At 37.3% G+C, this 20,324-nt stretch overlaps 1 protein-coding gene across 1 annotated transcript in view; it reads right to left on the bottom strand.

Annotated features, from left to right (window-relative positions):
- Shrm (shroom) overlaps positions 1-20,324 on the bottom strand; it is a 1,116,164-nt gene that overhangs the window by 134,109 nt on the left and 961,731 nt on the right. The window lies entirely within an intron of this gene.

The raw sequence follows: 20,324 nt of genomic DNA, 5'->3' as shown, positions 1-20,324 counted from the left end.
GTTCTTCCGTGAACAAAGGTTAAATTCTGTATTCTAGAGAATTCCTTTCTTTTCTATGGAGAATTTTGTTGACATTTAGGCTTTTCAGATCAGAATATACACTTAAATCAGTAACTTAACACTCTAATTTATTAAACTACACATTTTAAACAACATATTATTATAACCCCACTTATATTCGTAATTATTATTTAAACGTCACTTTAAAGAGTAATTTTGGTTGCCTAGTCACAAAGCTCACTTAAATATATCTACAACATTATAATTACTAAAATAAAACTTTTTTTTACACTTATTACATGCTAATTTCTTAAAAATTCCCTCACATAAATAATTTTTATAAAATTTTCTAGTTTAAAATAACCAAATACTTTTAATATCTAATATTATCTAGTATATAACTTATAAATTAATTTTTTAAACACCAATCATCTCAATATATATATATATATATATATATATATATATATATATATATATATATATATATATATATATATATATATATATATATATATATATATATATATATATATATATATATATATATATATATATATATATATATATATATATGTTCCGAGAGATTTCCGCGGTTAGTAAAATTAAACCTAGAGCTAAGATTAATACTATTATAAAAATTAATATTAAACTCACCAGTCTTCCGGGTTGAACCTTCACAGAGCATTCGTCATCCTCTCTGATGTCTTCTTCAGGGCTTCCGACGTCTCAGTCTGCCGAGCACCTGACAGTACTACACTGATTAATATTCACTTCACTACTACCACTGGGAACAGGACCGCTTTATCCATTAGGCAATATAGGCAATTGCCCAGGGCGGCAAATTATGAGAGGGCGGCAAAAATACTGCACAAAAACTATTTGTATATAAAAATTAAAATCGAATTACATTCAAGTACATCCATCAATGGAGAAATAAAAAATGCGCTTTTTAATATCTCTAACGACGAATGTCAAACTGCAGTTGTGAAACGTCAAACACTTTGTATATTTGAAAAAACGGACACTTTTAAAATGGCTTTATAGCTGTCATTTGGCAACATATTTTAGAAAGAGTGAACCTATCCAATAAGTATGTCCAGAGTCCTGTAGTGAATCTGGGTTCTGTCGTTAAAGAGTATGAAGCTCTTTCAAATTACTTTACCTCAATCAGAAAGAATTTTGCTATTTATAAAGACGAAGCTAAAAAATTGTGCCCAAATAAAACATATTGTAACGAAATAGCCCATATCCGATGCGTGGTATGTGTCACAATTCTTAGAAGGATAAATCTAGAATACTCAAGTGTTGGCACTTCAATAGCGCCCCTCTTCGATGAGCTTTTAACGAGAAGACTAGACTCCCCTGCCTAGGGATACAGGTGAAGACCACAAAGGTAGGCACGGCGGAGAAGAAGATCTTCGGTACAGCAGGGATGGCGGAAGTGGCATCCCTGGATTTTAGGGATTGTATAAAATCAATAGTAGCGGCTGATCCAGAGTGGACGGCTACGAACAGCGTCTGACCCAGAGTGGGCGGCTGAATACTAGGTCCTCCAAAAGGGGGTTTTGGCGTCAGGCGTTAGCAACCTGGCACATAGAAAAAACCTCAAGGGCTGAAAAACAAAGGGCAAAATGAAAAAATCAAAGATTAATCCCCGGGTAGTAACCCACACCTCTGAAGGAGGGAGCCCCATCGGATACGGGGGGGGGCAGTTTTGCTTTAAGTGAAAGAAGCCCAGCTTCAAAACTCAACCAAACAACAACAACAAAAAGAAAGAAAAGCCAGAGAAAACTCGCACTCGGCACATGGAACGTACAAGGATGGCGAACAAAGGACAAAGAGGTAATAGCGGAATTCGAAAGAATGAAACTAGATATAATGATAATGACTGAGACGAAAAAGAAAGGAAACGGTACCGAAAAAATGGGGAAGTCATTCACTGTTGGAGCGGAATAGATAAGAAAGAAAGGGCAAAAGCAGGAATTGCAATTATACTGAAAAAGAAATGGGAACACGCAATCGAAAACTGGGAACCAATAAACGAAAGAATTGCCAAGCTTACCGTAAAAGTATACGGAAGACAAATTATCTTACTAGCAGTATACGGTCCAACAGAAGACAGCTCAATTGCAGAAAAATAACAATTCATAGAACAACTGCAAGAAGAAATCGAAAAGAGAAAGAAGAACCAAGAAATAATTATCGCCGGCGACCTAAATGGAAGAACAGGAAGAAAAGAAAACGACAGAACAGTTGGTAGATTTGGAGAGGATATAATGAACGATAACGGGGAGAAATTGATTGAGCTATGCGAAATAAACAACTTAAAGATCACAAACGGCTTCTACAAACATAAAGACATACACAAATACACTTGGACACAAGAAACAAGAAAATTGCACGAAAGCTCGATAAAAATAAAAGACGTAAGAGTAAAGCGAGGCGCAGAATGCGGCACAGATCACAAACTAGTAATCGCTTGGATGGAATTCCCCTTCATATGGACCCAACAGAAACCGACCCAGGGAGAGTCTGACCAAGTTACGGCTCCGGCTACACCTGTCAATACGTGCTCAACACAAGAAAAGAAATTCAAAATCAATTTATTAGAAGAAGACTCAATAAAAGACCTATATAAGCTAAGATTAGACCAAAAGCTAGAAGAGTTTCGGTATGAATCATTAGAACAAACATACGAACACATAAAAACCTGCATGAAGACAGCAGCCCTAGAAGCGCTTGGAGAAGTGGACCAAAAATACACCCAACAAACTACGAAATTAACCGAAGACACACTAACATGCATAAAAGAGAAAAAAGAACTTCATATAAAATACCTGAACACAAAAAACTATGAGGACTTGGAACTATACAGAAAAAAAAATAAAGAAGTGAAAAGAAAAGTAGCAAATGAAAAAAATGAAAGATGAGAAAAAACATGCACAGAGATAGAACAGCACATAGGAGGAACAAGAAATTCAGAGTCATGGCGCATCTTAAAGTCGCTCCAAAGAAATAAGACAGAGAAAATCAAGATCGGTCAAATCAAAGAAAACGAATGGCAAGAATACTATAAAAAATTGCTAATCGAAGACCGCCCCGAATTCAAACAATCAGAAATAGACGGAATAGAAATCTACACACATGACGAAATCGAATTAAGCCTAGCTGAGGTAAAAAGAACGATCAAAACTTTAAAGAACAAAAAAGCAGAAGGCCCCGGCGGAATACCAAATGAATTGATAAAAAACGGATCGGAAAAGTTATTCCGTATGATACATAAAATGTTTGAGAGAGCACTGAATGGAGAAGACTTACCGGCAGAATGGACCCAAGCATATATGACATCAATATACAAGAAAGGAAATAGAAAAAACTGCGAAAACTATCGGGGAATCAGCATTATATCGTCTATAGGCAGACTGTATGGAAAGACCATAAAGGAAAAATTAGAAATATATATACAAGATAAAATCGGAGAAGACCAGGCAGGTTTCACAGCGGGGAAAGCATGCTTAGATCACATTTACACGGTCGAACAACTAATAGAAAAAAGAATGGCCAAAAATAGATCCGTCCATCTGGCTTTTGTTGATCTTAAGAAGGCATATGACTCAATACCTAGAACCAAGCTATGGGAAGCAATGGAAGACATCGAAGTTCCACGATGATTAATAAACGCGGTAAAAGCACTCTACAAGAATAACGAAGTAGCTATCAAAACGGGCAATAGAATATGCAGGCCATTTAAGACGACAAAGGGACTACTACAGGGTTGCTCCACATCCCCCACCCTGTTCAAAATAATCCTGGAAAAAACCCTGAAACCATGGAAAAGAAAGTGCGAAGGAATGGGTATACCAGTAAGGAACGAATATCTATATACGCTAAGTTTTGCCGACGACCAAATAGTGATCGCACAAGACGAGGATGACCTCAGTTTTATGATGAGAAAACTGGAGCAGGAATATACAAAGAATGGGATGGAAATAAACCTAAAGAAATCTGAATACCTAACAACGGAGAATACAGAAATAAAACAGCTGGAAATAGACGAAGGTAAACAAATCAAAGGAACAGACAAGTATAAGTATTTAGGTTTCATAATATCAAATAAAGGAACAACGGAGGAAGATATAAAAAATAGACTAGAACAAACAAGAGACTGCATACGAAAATTGAACCCGGTACTATGGGATAAGAACATCAGCATGAAAACAAAGAAAAAAATATATAATACCATGACAAGAAGTATCCTCACTTATGGGTGTGAAAATTGGACAATAAATAAGAAAACCAAAAACAAAATAAGAGCAACAGAGATGGAATTCCTAAGGAGAAGCTGCAGAGTAACAAGAAAAGACAGAATAAATAACATGGAGATTAAGAGGAGAATGGGAATGAACTCCGACATAATAGACTACATCGAACAGAAGAGATTAACATGGTACGGACATGTCAGAAGAGCAGACCAAAATCGGTGGATAAATAGAATAACAGAGTGGAGCCCGATAGGAAGAAGAAAGAGAGGCAGACCCCGAAGATCTTTCAGAGATGAGGTGGACGAAGCAATGAGTAGAAGAAACCTACAGGAAGGGGACTGGCTAAACAGGAAAAATTGGAGAAAACGGTTGAGTGAAGGAATACAGTGAAAACTGTGGAAATCCTTGTATATATATACTAGAGGTTGACTATTCCATAATATTCTAGTACAGAATAACTTGTATATATATATATATATATATATATATATATATATATATATATATATATATATATATATATATATATATATATAAGTAGCTTCGATATTAGAAAAGTTTAGTGAATAAGATGTTTTCGTGCTGTAAACTTATAAATAAATATATTTATATAAATTAGAACCGCTCGTTTTATTTAAACTCGCTACAGTGGTGCCACGGTGTGACATTTAAAAATAAATTCAGCAGTGACTTTTGAAAAATACTTTTGAACTTTTGAACTCGTAGTTCGGTAGTGATCTTTGTAAAAAAAAGAACGTTTAAAAAGTACGTGTGTGCCTGACCAAATATGCTGCTAGTACAGCTTTCAGTAAAACAGTTGCGTGAGCAACTAGAAGAACACGATGAAGACTGCAGCGGGCCCAAGAAGATCCTCCAAGAACGACTGAAGAATGTTCTCAACAAGAATGGAGATGATCCAGGGACATTCCATTTTCAATCAGCAGAAGAAGCAGTTTTAACGAAGATCGAAGAAACTTCTAGAAAAAACGACGAGAAATTTAAAAATGTCTCGCAAATTATCGAAGAAAGTTCTAGAAAGAATGATGAGAATGTTTTTAAAAGATTCGATGAAACATTTCAAACTATTAATGATAAATTTGGAAATGTTTCTCAAATGATCGAAGAAACTTCTAAAAAAAATGATGATAGATTCGAGACCGTTTCCAAAATATTAGATGAAACGTCTCAAATTATTAAAGAAGTATGTAGTCAGACCAATGAGAAATTCGAAGAAGTTTCTAGAACATTCGTTAAGGTAGCAGAGAAGATCAAACAATTAGAGACCATGATAACTAAGACGAAAGTGCTACCACCAGTTAATACAGTAGTTTTAGATCCGGTAGTGGATCTAAAACTACTGTATTAATCTCAAGGGAAGAAAAGCAGAAGAAGAGAAGTGGAAGAAATTGTAGATAGAAAAAAAGCAAACAGAAATAGCGGGATGGATAGGGAAGAAAGGGAACATCAGCAAACCAAGAGAGAGGAAGAAATAAACGGAGGAGAAAAAGAGAAAGAAGAAAGAGAAAACAGGCAGAAGGAAGAAAAAAATAAAATGAGGGAGGAGATTCTAAGGAAAGAAAACGAAAGAAAGGAAGACGAAGAAGCAAGCAGCTCAGACAGCAGATGCAGCTTTGATGATGAATGGAAAAAAAGGAGGCCAAGAAAAAGAAAATCAAGCAACAGGACAGAAACGTCCAGTTTAGAGGAAGAGGGGAAGCCACTGAACTACAAAACTAGATCAAAGTTGGAGCGTCTCCAGGACAGCGTAGCGGAACTCGGGAAACTTATGAGAAAGGTGCCAAATACAAGGCTATCCATAAAGAGGGAGGTCGATATCTTGAGAAATCGGATGCTCGATTATATCGAGGAAGTGGAGGAAAATAATGAAGAAGAGGCTTCAATAAAGTCTGTGTGCATGACATCTAGAGGCGTGCAAATCAACATGGAACCCTTGAAAGTTAAGAAGTTGGCGACAATGGGGGTTCAAGTGGACCTAGAGAATCCAGAAGCCATTAAACGAAGGGTAGACGCTATCACAAACAAGATGACAACATGCAAGGAAGAGAAGGAAACAATATTCAATTTCTAAATGAAGACTGGCCAGAGGAGGTCTTCACTAGGACTATAGTGAAAGAAGGTGACATCTCAGAAATAACAGGAGACGTGGCAGTCTTTGTCACCAACAATGACGAGGACTACAAAGCCATTGAAAAGGCCAAAGCGCCAAAGCTATGTTTCCGCAGCTACCAGGTGCTCCAGCGGAGGTGGACGAGGAGGGCGGCCTGGGAACTATGAAAGTCACGATGTCTGCTCATAAAGATGGAACGTGGATCCACAAGGAGAAGTATGGATTTATACTTCTCCCAAACAAAAAGGAAGAATCTGTGGCGGAGAAGTTCCTGAAAACATGCAGGAAACTGGTACAGAAGATGGAGGAGCTGGGAAGAGAAAACTTGGGAATCCACACACCGGCAGCACTGGGAGTTGAGACATCGAGAAAAATTATGGAATGGGCTGTAAGAGGAAGAGATGTAACGATCACTCTCCTAGGTAAAAAAACAACAAGAAGGTGGACCAATATCAACACCAAGTCCAAAGAACAAAATGGAGTCGTAATCATCAATAAAACCAAAGAAAAATCCTTTGTGGATCTAATGACAGAGGTAAAAAACAAACTGACAGGAAGAAAGGACATTGATATTAAAATGATCAGACATACTAGAGACCAAGGAATATCACTGGAGTTGGTCGGAGGACGGGAAATGGCGGAGGAAGTGAAGAAACTTCTCTCTGTTAATACATGCGTATCGAGAGCAGTGGCAAAAGGAGGCATCGTGAAGAGAAGAATCTTAATACAGGAAATTCCACCCAATACAACGAAGGAAGATATCCAAAAGGCCACAGAGGAAGCAGCTGGCAAAGAGCGGGCCTTTGACAATATAAAAATTTGGACCGAGACACGAGGCGCAGTAAGAGGGATGATGAGTGCCGTGATCGATGTGGATGAAGACGTTGCCGAAAAGATCTTACAAATGAAAAGAATAAAAGTAGACTACACATCATGCCGAGTAATAAAATCAAGGGTAGAAATATCGAGATGCCTGAGATGTCTTGCCTTTGGACACAAACAATGGCACTGCAAGGGGCAGAACAGAAGAGGATGTAGCTTCCGATGTGGCACATAGCGCTGGAATGCAAGGAAGAAACAACCAGATGCCTCAACTGCGACGTGAATGGGCATGTGGCAAATTCAAGAATATGTCCAAAGTTCAACCGACAGGTTGAAAATAGGAATAACTGAGGACTAGTCCCAAGAAGAGTACGAGAGTGTAAAAGAGAGCGCGAAAGAAATCCAAGGTTTAGAAATGGCAAACAAAGAAAACATGACTCGAGAGTTGAGAGTGCTCCAAACTAATGTGGGAACGGCAAGATTAGTACATGATCTTGCTGAGACTGCCGAAGTAGAAAAGAACATCGATGTGCTGGTGACGGCGGAACCAAATCCAACAGCGGTGAAAAGAAGAGGATGGTTTGTAGATACGACCGGGAGAGCTGCTGTACGAATCTACAATAGGAAATTGCGAGTTTATTAAATTAAGCCGAAAGAAGGATATGTGATTGTTCGGATGGAGGGGGTGCGGCTGGTCTGCTGTTATATTTCTCCAAACGTGACGGTGGGCGAGTACGAGATGAACATAGACGAGATCATGCAGGAAGTGGGAAACACAGGAGGAGAATACGTAGTGCTGGGAGATTTTAACGCAAAAGCAGCGGAGTGGGGATCTCCCATCACCGATACTCGCGGCAGGATACTATCTGACTGGGTGGGTGCTCTAGACCTAGTGGTTCTGAACACAGGTCTGGAACCTACGTTTGTTAGGATAGGTACAGGTACGTACATCGACGTGACCATGTCGACACAAGAAATAGCAGCGAAAGCAATAGGCTGGAAGGTTTTGCCAGACTACACTGGAACTGAACATCAGTACATTGAGTTCTCGATAACTGGAAAGGGGACCACTAACACGGTCCGTGCATACGTCCGGGATGTCGGTGGGCAGATGCGGCGATGGGAATGACTGGAAAATATACGAGGAACTAATTAAATGGAGAGTGAGCATAATGCAGGGTCAATCACCGGCAGTGGAAAGCCTGGAGAGAGTCATTAAAGAAGCGATGGAGTGAAGCAAGATTGGTCGCCAAGATGTTAACAGGATGCCATATTGGTGGAATGCGGACATCGAGGCACTAAGAAATGTATGTATAGCAATGAGAAGAACGTTAACAAGAGCCATAGGTAGAGCAGGAATCAACCCTGAGATCATCGAGGAGATCGAGGAAGAGTACCGCGCAAAGAAGAAGGAACTGTACAGGAAAATCCGTACAGAAAAAAGAAGGCACTGGAAAGAGTTGTGTGAACAGCTGGATGAGGAGAGCTCTTTCCGGACGGCAGATGTCATGGTGTATGGAGGGATGAAGGAGCTGAGCGAGCTGTACCCTTTACCATGGATGAACTTATCGAGGCATTGGGTTCACTGAAGACTCGTAGGTCCCCAGGACTAGATCAGATACCACCTGAGGCAGTGAAGGGTCTAGGACGGGTGGAAACTGCGTGGCTTCTGGAACACATGAATGCACTGCTGGAAGCACAAACCTTTCCTGAGCCTTGGAGGACATCGAGGTTGATACTACTTCGCAAAGTTAGGGAAAAGTATCGCCCCATCTGTCTGCTTCCATGCATCAGTAAGCTGTATGAAAGGATGCTGCGAGTACGCATAGATGACATGATTGAGTCAGGTGGTTTATCAAGGAGGCAATTTGGTTTTTGTAAAGGGAAAAGCACGATTGATGCAATCATGAGTGTACTCGAAGCATTGCGGAACAGAGGCGATGAACATCGCTGGGCGGCCCTGCTGTTGTTTGATGTTAAGAATGCATTCAATACGTTGCAGTGGAACGAGGTAATGAAGGCAATGGAGGAGAGAGAATGTCCTGGTTACCTGATGAATGTGGTGGTGGAGTATCTGTCCGAGAGAAGGATTATGGTGGAAAAGGGCACGATCGTGGACGTGACGGCCGGGGTACCCCAGGGATCTGTCTTGGGCCCGACGCTATGGAATCTGGCATATGACGGGGTTATGCACTGTGAATACGGAGAGGGTACAACCCCCTTCGCATTCGCGGATGACCTCACTGTACTGGTAGTGGCCCGGGATGAGCCAGATCTCAAATACCGGGTCCGAAACGCAGGCGGCGTCGTAAAGAAATGAATGACGCAGCACGGACTGAAACTTGCGACAGAGAAAACCGAAGTCATCATTCTGAAGGGGACAAGGAACAGGCAAAGGTGGTCCGGAAGGCTGCGAATAGTGCGGCTGCGTTGGGGAGGGTGATGCCGAACATTGGAGGACCCAAATCCGAAAGGAGGAGGGTCTTACACGGTGTTGTACAGTCGGTCGTCCTCTTCGCGGCACCAGTCTGGAGCGAGGCGGTAGAGATAACGGCCTATAGGAGTCTCATGACACGAGTAGACAGAACAAGTCTGTTGCGAGTGGCATGCACCTACAGGACTGTGTCTGCGGGAGCCTTATGGACCATCACTGGATGTGTTCCGTTGCATGTTTTGGCGGTGGAAAGAAAAGAGCTTTATAAGAGAAGAGGTCCAAACCTTACTGTGGCCGAGAGAAGACAGGAAAGGGAAAGGTCAGATGAAAGATGGCAAGAAGAATAGAACAACACGGAAGATGTGGCACAGTGGACGAAAATGCTGATCCCGAACATAAGAGATTGGGTGGACTGTGGTCACAGGCGACTGGATTATTTCCTGACGCAGGTGCTCACAGGACACGGGTGTTTTAGGGCCTACCTCTATAGGATCGGAAAGGCTGATACAGATGAATGCCTATACTGTGGATACTCGGACACTGTGACACATACGATGTTAGATTGCAGCAGATGGATAGTTGAAAGGAACAGAATGGAGAGCGAGACAGGTGTGAATTTTGTTACAGTGAGAGAAATGATTGAGAGAATGATTGAAAATAAATTAGTTTGGACTAAAATACACAGCTATATCCGTGCAGTGATCAAGAAAAAGAAAGAGGAAGAAAGACTGCTGGAACAACGCTAAAGGTAAGAGTGAATGATTCTGAAAGGTGAAGCTAGAAAAATGGGTCACACTATATGAGTTAGAATGCGTGAGTCAGACTGTGGGGAAGAAGGAAATGCCCATCTGAGAATGATGCCGAACTAGGAAACTGGAACAAGACAGGGGCTGATGAATAGACTGTGGATGTGTATGAATGGAGAATGAATGAATAAAGGTAGTGATTCGGAAGTGATGCCGGCCTTACAGCGGCCATTCCGCTTCCGGATCGCTGGATGACAGAGGAGGGTCTGGTTTAGCAGGTAGGCGTTCGGCGTAGACTCGGCGACGAGAGGGCATTTTAAAGTACCTCGGGAACTATCGCCGGGAGTACGAAGAACGAATCCTGCACTAAAGCTAGTCAGGCGGCGTCCTAGACTGAGATGTCTTTTGAAGATTCCAGGCCCCCCCTCTATAAAGACGAAAAAAAGATCCGGTAATGAAAGAAGAATCGTCTAGAGACGAAACGACACATCATGTGAGATTCAAATTGCCACCATTTGATGAAAAGTCTTCTTGGTCCATATACCTTAGATAATTTGAAGCTATTGCGACAGCCAATCATTGGACAGAACAAGAAAAAGCTGTTTTCTTAACTGCTGCTTTACGAGGTGATGCTGCGGATATCCTAAGATCGATTCCTAAGGGTCAAGAAAAGTGTTACCAGACCTTGTTTACTCGACTGGACAAACTTTACGGAAATGCCCATCTACAACAAGTCTACAAAGTACAAATAAGAAGTAGAATTCAACGAGCAAGTGAGAATTTGCAATAATTTGAAGCAGATGTTGCTCGTATAGCGCGGTTGGCTTATCCAGAGGTACTAGACAACATTTTGGAAGAAATTGCTGTAGATACCTTCGTTAATGGGTGGAGAGACAGTGAACTACAGAAAGCGTTACGACTAGCAAGACCGAAAGTTTTATATGCAGCGCTCGCCATTGCCTTGGAACACGAGACAGCTAGTCGAGCTTCACGGAGCTATCGAGTACGAACCTCTGAAGAGGGCGACGAACAAAACGATAAACGTCTGGAGGAAATCGTACGGAAAGTAGTTCGTAACACGATGCCAAAGAGACGTGACGAACCACCGTCATTAATGATCAATGGCAGCTTCAACAGCTACAAGGCGCTTAAGCAGATGATCCATGTATAAAAAGAGTATTGGATTGAATGCGTCGAAGTTAAAGACCTTTTTGGCAAGACATTAGTGCATGTAGTCCAGAAGTCAGGTGTTACTGGTGCCAATGGAATTTCCAAGTGCTAAAACATGATCTTCTGTATAGAACCTTTGAGAACGATGATGGTACAGAATCTAAGCTTCAGTTGATTGTACCTAAAAGTAAAGTGTTGATATGGATTTGAAAACGCTCTTTCGGAGAGCCCTCAGGGAAGTGGGTAAAGGAATGATTATCAATAAATCAATATATTCTTCGATTGCTACTTTTGTCTTTATTAAAGATTTCTTTTTTAAATCAATTTAAAATCAACAGTTGAACAATAAAGTGAAAAGGTTAATTAACAAGTTCTTATTATAACCACTACAGTGGTGTTCTAATTACAGTGTCGTACTAAAAAAATTGAGAAATTTAGTGTAATGTTCGATTCTACCAAAATTAAAAATAAATTTCCACTTAGCTGTTAGAAAGTCTATCTTCTCGATTTCGGGAGACTCGATCCCAGGTGAGTACTTAATATTTATTATTATTATTTCCTTTAATAATCCGACGCTTTAGGTTCTTTCTCTCTTATGGACAATTGGATAACATCCGATCCTAACTAATATGGATAACTGATAGCCAATCCCTTAAGGAGTCACGAGATTATAAATATAAGTTGAAAAGATGATCAAAATGGTTTGAGATTAAATCACAGAGTAAACATAAAAGGCCTAAAAAAACGTTATTAAGTTTAAAACGTAAGTAGTTATTTATTTTTTCCCAAAAGAAAACCTACCTTTGTTCAAATGTATGTGCCTTAAAGTGTTTCTAATACGAAATTAGTTTATAAAATCGAGTTTCTTTTAGTTTTAGAAAACAAATCCACACGATGGGTGATAATTGCTCAGCTTCTCACTGCTACAACTATTAAATTTTCGGAAAACTATCAAGAAAACTCTAGAAGAGCCGCAAAATTGCGTTGTAAGTTCTACACGAACCAATACTTTTTCATACAAAAGACCACCAAAGAAAGGAAAAGAAAAAAATTAAAGATAAGTTTTTTATCTGGCGCCGGCCATTGTCCAGTAAGAATTTATTTAAAATAAGTTGTTTTACTACTAATATGATTGAGATCTGTTTAAAAATACAAGAAGAAGAATTCTATCAAGCTATTTTTGACATTAACCTTTAAAATAAGAAATAGGCTTTTTGGTTTGTTTATTTTTAATTCAAAGTTTATTATTCATTTAAATTTATACTTATTTTTGTTTTAGGCTGTACAAAATCAAGGAAAGAACGAATAGATCATCTCAGAGACCAAATAAGACTTGGGAATGCATTAATTTTCCATGAAATCTTGTGGAGTTGTTAACAATTATTTAGCCAAAATTAAAATAATAAAACTTTATTTCAATAATTTATTCTGAATTCTTTGGACCTGTAACAGTGTCAGAAGTATTGCGTAAGTTGCATGACGGTATATCAGGTGGACACTTTGGTATTACGAAGACTCTGCAAAAGGTTCGAGAATGGTTCTATGGGGTGAACTGTAAAGATGATGTAAGAAGATGGTGCCGGAAATGTGAACTGTGTGCAACCAGTAATGGTCCGGTTGGTAAAAAGAGGGCACCCATGAAACAGTACAATATTAGTAGTCTTATGGAAAGAGTAGCAATCGATATTGTAGGTCCACTTCCAGAGACGAATGATGGAAATAAATATATTTTGGTAGCCATGGATTATTTTACGAAATGGTATACATACTGTAGTGTAGTAGTGTACTAGTGAGTGAACTAGAAGTGACTAGTGAGTGTAGTAGTGTCTGGGGGCTCGGGAGACTGAGACCTCGGAAGCCCTGAAGAAGACATCAGAGAGGATGAACCCGGAAGACTGATGAGTTTAATATTAATTTTTATATTAAAACGGCAATATTAGCTGCAACAAACGCTTATATTGTGTACCGTCGCATACATGCTGAAAAATATAATGACTCGAGCAATATCTCAGCGGAACATAAGTTGTTGCAGCTACCAGAATTCAGAGAACAAATTGCTGCTGCTCTCGTTGTATTCAGGGAAAACGTGTACTTGGCCGACTTTCAACATCAAAATCACAATTGAGCTCACCGTAACTAACTACTTCTGGAATTGGAAAAAAAGTGAAAAACTGAATGTGTGTGTGTAGCAAATTTGATCTTCATTTATGTTGTTCTAATGTCAAAAACTGTTTTTATAATTATCACCATAAAAAATAGTGTACACATATTCTTTTCCGTAAGTTTATTTTAATAAAATGCATTCAAATAAATAAAACGCTATTTTTAATTTAAAACGGCAAGGGTCCCCTGAGGACCCCTTTACCTGTTTTTACCTAGAAACCAAACAAAAATTGATAATAACATTTTAATAGCTTTTCTAGGTTTCTTAATAGATTATTAAACTTGAAAAAAAATTCCAACTAAATAGAATAATTTTTAGAATCTTGCCAGTTAGAGGGTTAAATAAAAATGATCTCAAACAACAATTAAAATCCCGAGAAAAAGTACAGAGAATTGGCAGCACCCACTCCGTCTAAGACCCCCATGAAAATATTAGGGTTTTTTTTTTAATTCTATGGTGTTTTGTAAAAAATTGATGTAATCAAACTAGTGATTTAGCGAAATCACTAGTATTTACAATTAAAGAATGTGATACACCTAAAAGGTGTTACTCTATATCTAGACTCTATAAAAACTACAAAATTTTAAGGAATGGAGTGTCCAATGTTATGTTGTTTAAAAAACATGATTGCAAATTTAAATATAACCCAAATAAGATTTATTTGGGTTAGAGGCCATGTAGGTATACCAGGGAATGAAAAAGATGATACTCTAGCTAAGGAAGCAATGCAGAATTGAATATTTTGCAATATTTATGTAGTAAGAGATATATTTAACTGAATAAAAAATAAAATAAGGCTGAAATGGGAACAGCAATGGGAGAATTTTGTTGAAAACTCGCAAAATACATATTTCCAGATACACCCCACTTTACCACTCTCATCCCAATACATATTCAATTACTCGACTACTAAATTCTTCTCGGCAAGTATATTTCTCTTAAAAACGAATCATGGTCGATTCCCGTCGCAGTTATTTAAGGTTGCAATATTACCGGCACCATCCTGCAGTTGTGATAAGTTCTCACGGAGATCTTAAGCATATTTTCTTTGGATGCAACACATATTTAGAAAAATCTAATAAATTAATTCAAACTCTTATTGAAATGAAATATTTGCTTCCGTAGCAAAATTCCGAAAAATTCCTATTTATGTAATTAGAAGGCTACAAAATAAAATAATGTAATATCGAAAGGAATTACAAATAATAAAAATTAAGAGTGAATTTGTCTAAGAACAAAATTTATTGGGTATTGTGTCTTTAAACATCAATAACTGTTTACAGATTTGGAAGGGAAAGGAATTTTTTTTTTTTTTTTTTTTTTTTTGTGGAATTTATGGCTTTGGCGAGAACCAATTAGCCAGACTATGTTAGATTGAATCATTAATTTGTGTAAAATGTTTCATAGTATCAGACCTGAGCATGATGTATTCATTTGTTTTGTTAGTAATATATAAAATGTGTAAGGTGTTTATATATATATATATATATATATTTTTTTTTTTTTTTTATTTATTTTTTTTTGTTTTTTTTTTATTTTTTTTTATTTTTAATTTTTTTTTTTTTTTTTCCGCGCTAGGGCGTCAACCCGGTTCATCCCCTCGGAGGTTTCAGCCCTCTTTGTGTGCTTTACGTTTAGTTTCTTTCGCAGAATTGTATACAAAATTGGTTAGTAATTTTACAGTTTTAGTTTACAGTTTATGATGTGTTGATGAAGTACATAAAGGATATCATTATTTCCTGAAAAAATAATACAATTTAGGTCTATTGGAAGGTTTATCTTGTAGTGAATTAAGTTTTTGTATAGTTGATTAATGTTTACATTATTTATTGGACATTCAAGTAAAACATGTACTAATGTACCCATTTTACCACAACTACACAGTGGATCGTCTGTAATTTTCATTTTGTGCTTATAATAAGGTGTTAGTGCATGATTAGCACGTACTCGATTTATTGTGGCAACAAAGTTTCTGTTTGGTATTTTGTGAAACCATGGTTTTCTGGGAATTCTTTGCTGGTGTTTACAAAAGTTTGTTCCGGTTGTTGAAGCGTTGTGTAGGTTTTGCCACATCTCATTTATTTTGTTTCTTTGGTTTAAGAATAGGTCGGACGGGGGTAGTTTAAGATTTAGTTCTTCTCCTGATGTTGGGGCTGTTTTTGCTAAGGTATCTACTATTTCATTACCTGTTATACCTGCGTGTCCCTTTACCCATAGATATATGACGACTTTATTCTTGATGTGTATCTCATTATGTAAATACAGGATATTTGCTTCAATATGATTAACTGATCTATTTATGTTTACTTTTTTAAGTTTATCTACTGCACTTTTGCTGTCCGTACATATTATGAATTTGTCGTGGTTAGAGCCGAGTATGTATTTCATAGCTTGCACAATTGCTGTTAATTCTGCAGTATATATGGAAGCTTCCTTTGGTAGAATAAATTTTTTGTCAGTATTTTCTTCCACATGGTAAAAGGCACAGCTGGTATATTCTTTTGACTTTGATCCATCAGTGAATATAGAATCATAGTTTGGCCAGTATTTGTTTTTTGTTTCGTTAAACTTTGATTGATTGAAACTTGCTACTTCTTGACTTTCAAAATAGTAGGTTCTAATTTCCCGTGAAAAAATTTGTTCTGGCGAGTAAATTAGAACCGGGGGGAGTTGGTTGGAATAAAGTATATCTGTAATGTCAAGTATTTCTGAGAAAGTTTCTACTATGAGGGGGGTTTTCTTGAAGTGCCAGTATCTATGGGTCAAAACTTGAACTGTTAGTGATTGTATACTATTGAGGTAAGAAGTTTTTTTGGAAATGGTTTTTATCACAAATTTTCTGCTCAATAGTTGTCTTCTTAGTTTAAGAGGAGGTTCCACAGCTTCAGCTTGCATAATATTTATGGGTGTTGACTTAAGATATCCCAGGCAAACTCTTAAGCATTTATTTTGTTGTATCTCGATTTTATTTAGATGTGTATCTGCTGCTGTTCCATAGAGTTGACTTCCATAATCCATTATTGATCGTACCATTGTTTTGTAGAAAAGTAAAGCCGTATTTGGATCTGCTCCCCACTTTGCCCTACAAAACGCTCTTAAAATATTTATAGAATTACTTGTTTTTTTGATGATTTGGTGGATACAGTCCTTCCATAATAGTTTTCTATCTAGATGTAGGCCAAGATATTTTACAGAGTTGCTAATACGGAGTTTATATTTTCCTATTGTTAATGGTCTTTGATAGTTGTTTCTATTTCTAGAGAAAATACATATATTGGTTTTGGACTCGGATATGGAAAGTCCCATGTTGTCTAGGCATTTTTGGATTTCTATAAATTCAGTGTTGATATTTTCTATACATTTGTCCTCTGATTTGTTACTGGTGTAAATAACAACATCATCGGCGTATTGAATAATTTTGGACTTACGTGATATAACATTTTCTATGTCCATTGTGTACAGGCAGTAGAGGATTGGGCTCAAGATACTACCTTGTGGTAATCCAGATCTACATATTCTTGATTCCGAAACTTCTTTATTTATCTTTAAGGAAACTGATCGACTAGAGTAAGCTGATTTTATGAAGTTGGCAAAGGAGGTTGGTAGACCAATATTGATAAGTTTCTCTTCTAGTATATTTATTTGAACATTATCATATGCTGAAGTGATATCCAAAAATGTAGCCAAAGTGTTGTATTTGTGTGTGAATCCTAGATAGATGTCATTTACTAGTATCGTTAGGGGTTCTAAGGAAGATCTTCCCTTTCTAAAAGCATATTGTGAGTCAGGTAATATTTTTTCATTTTCTAGCCAATATTCAAGCCTGTTCTTTATCATTCTTTCCATGGTTTTAAATATACACGATGATAAAGCTATGGGTCTATATGAATCTGCATTTCCGTTCTGTTTTCCAGGTTTTTTGATAGGTACTACGATGTATTCTTTCCACATTGGTGGAAAAGGAATCTTTTTTATCCAAATCGAATTGAACAATTCTAACAGGGCTTTCTTATGGCCTAAGGGCATTTTATGCAACATATTGTATGAAATGTTATCCGCCCCGGGAGATTTATTATTTGTTGATTTAATGCATTGTTCGAGTTCCCATAATTGAAATAGTGATTGTAGAAAAGAAGTGTTTCTATTTACAGTAGCTATTTGTTGAGTAATGTTGTTTTCAACCCATGGGGGTGAGATTTTTGTGTGGAATTCATTTATCCAGTCTTCTTTGGGGTTTATTGGGGGTTTATTTACTTGTTTTCGGTTTTTATATCGGTTTACTTTGTTCCACACTTCTTTAATTGGTGTATTTTGATTTAGATTTTGGCAATAATTAATCCAGCTTTTTTTCTTAGTTTCTTTGAAAGTTTTTTTAGCTACTGCATCAAGTCTTTTATATTCTGTTAGATTATTAAGATTTGGAGCATGTGTGTAGGTTAAGTAAGCTTGTTTTCTTGCTTTAGCAGCTATGTTACAGGTTTCATTCCACCAGTCCTTCGAACAATGATTTCTATTTTGTGTGTTTGATTTTTGTAAGGGAATTGCTTTGTTGGCAGCTTTGTTAATATTGTCGATAATGCCCATTAGTGATGATTTTGGTTCTGTAGCTTCAAGTGTAGCGGTGTATACATCCCAATTAGCAGCCTTGAGTCTCCATATGTTATGTTTTGTCTGTTTAATTTGCGCAAGCGGGCTATTCCTTCCAAATTGTATGTGTATTGGTAAGTGGTTAGAGCCATAAGGTTCTTCTAAAGTAGACCACGTAATTAGGTGCGTCAGATCCTGTGTACAGAGGGTCAAGTCTACAGCTGACTTCTTATTGTTTGCTAATGTAGGCGATCCGTCGTTCAAAATTACTAGGTTGCATTGTTCGATAGCTTCCAAAAGAGTCTTGCCATAGATATCGTCATATCCATCATTCCAAGCCAAACTATGTGCGTTAAAGTCGCCCCCAATTATGAATGGTTTTGGAATTTGTTCCAAAAAGTTGATCCACTGTTGTAATGATATTCTAGTTCTCGGTTTAAAGTATACTGAAACGAAGTAAATTTTTTTTTGTATAAATGGAAAATTAACCGAGATACAAGTATGCTCAAAGTTTATTGTAGTTGGAATTGAGACTTCTTGGTATATTAAGTCTGATTTTAATAAAATGGCTGAGCCGCCGTACCCGTCGTCCCGGTCACAGCGAATATTGTTGAGGCCTTTAAAATTATAATATTTTCCTGCTTTAAACCATGTTTCCGATAGAAGTGCAACGGAGTAGTTGCCCCTATCTAGTAGATATTCTAGGTTAGTTTTATTAGAAACTGCTGAACGGCAGTTCCATTGAAGAATATTTATTGAATGGTTGAGGTCTGAGAATGTGATGACGTGTTTCCATTTATAGTTAATTTGACTAAGTTTTCGAGTTCTTCCTTATTTATATTTATACTTTTTGTTACTAAAACTTTTGTGACAATTTCTATAACTAATTCTAATATTGAATTTATCATGCTTAGGTCTGAAGGAGATGCAACTGAATTATTATTAATATTTCCTTTATAGTTAATACTGTCTAATATTCCTCCCTTAGGTAATTGAGATCTAGGGGAAGCTATAATTTCATTATGCAAAATTAATGTTGGATCTGGACTATTTGGTCTCTGTCTTTTAAATGTTCTAGAATTTGTATTATTTGAATTATTGTAAAATATGTTATTTGTTGACATTTGGTTAATTGAATTTGATGGGAGCTGGGTGGGTGTATAATTATTGGGATTTAATGGAGGGAAAGTTTTGAGGCAGGAAATGTTTGTAGTTTGTTCCGTATTAATGGTTGTTGCTTTTGCATAGGAGTTCCTGGGAAACTGTCTGTTGGCGTCTTGATAACTAATATTACTGGAAGACATAGCGTCTTTTACAAGTTTTTGACGTTGAAATTCCTGACACGCGCTCAAATTTGTAGTAAAATGATTCCCCGAACAACTAAAACATTTTGGAGTTATATCGGTCGTTTTACACTCTTTTGTGTTGTGTGATTCCTGACATTTTTCGCACCTAGCCCTGCTCTTACATTGTCCCCCTGTATGTCCAAATCTTAGACAATTAAAGCATAATAGCACCTTCTGTTTATATGGCTCGACTTCCTTTAGTACCTTGTTGATTGTTACATATTTTGGTAGTACCTGTGACCTAAAACTAACTACACATGTTTTTGTTGGAATATATTGGGTACCTTTTTCATCTACTTGCCTCCTATTTAATCTTTTGACTTGAATGACTTCAAATTTACAGTGTAAATCGTACATTTTGATTCTGTCTTTAACATACTCTACTGAAAATTCTGTGGAAATATCTCTTATTACGCCCTGTCTAACTACAAGAAACTTAGGAATGTATATGTCTAAATTATTTTTTGTAAATATTGCTTCATTTTTTTTAGATATGATATAGTTGGCCGATTTATAATCTTTAAATTTTATACGTATTTTATTTCTCCCTACTGCGTCAATGCTCACAATTTTTTCATCAATTTCTTTAAAATTTGTGATAATAATGTCACCTATCCTTAAAGCGTTTAACCTGCCTTTAAAATCGGGTGAATTATTTTCCA

The sequence above is a fragment of the Diabrotica undecimpunctata genome, chromosome 8 (genome assembly GCF_040954645.1).
Source record: "Diabrotica undecimpunctata isolate CICGRU chromosome 8, icDiaUnde3, whole genome shotgun sequence".
NCBI lineage: Eukaryota > Metazoa > Arthropoda > Insecta > Coleoptera > Chrysomelidae > Diabrotica > Diabrotica undecimpunctata.
The sequence above is the reverse complement of the archived record's forward strand: the minus strand, read 5'-3'. Positions and strand labels throughout refer to the sequence as shown.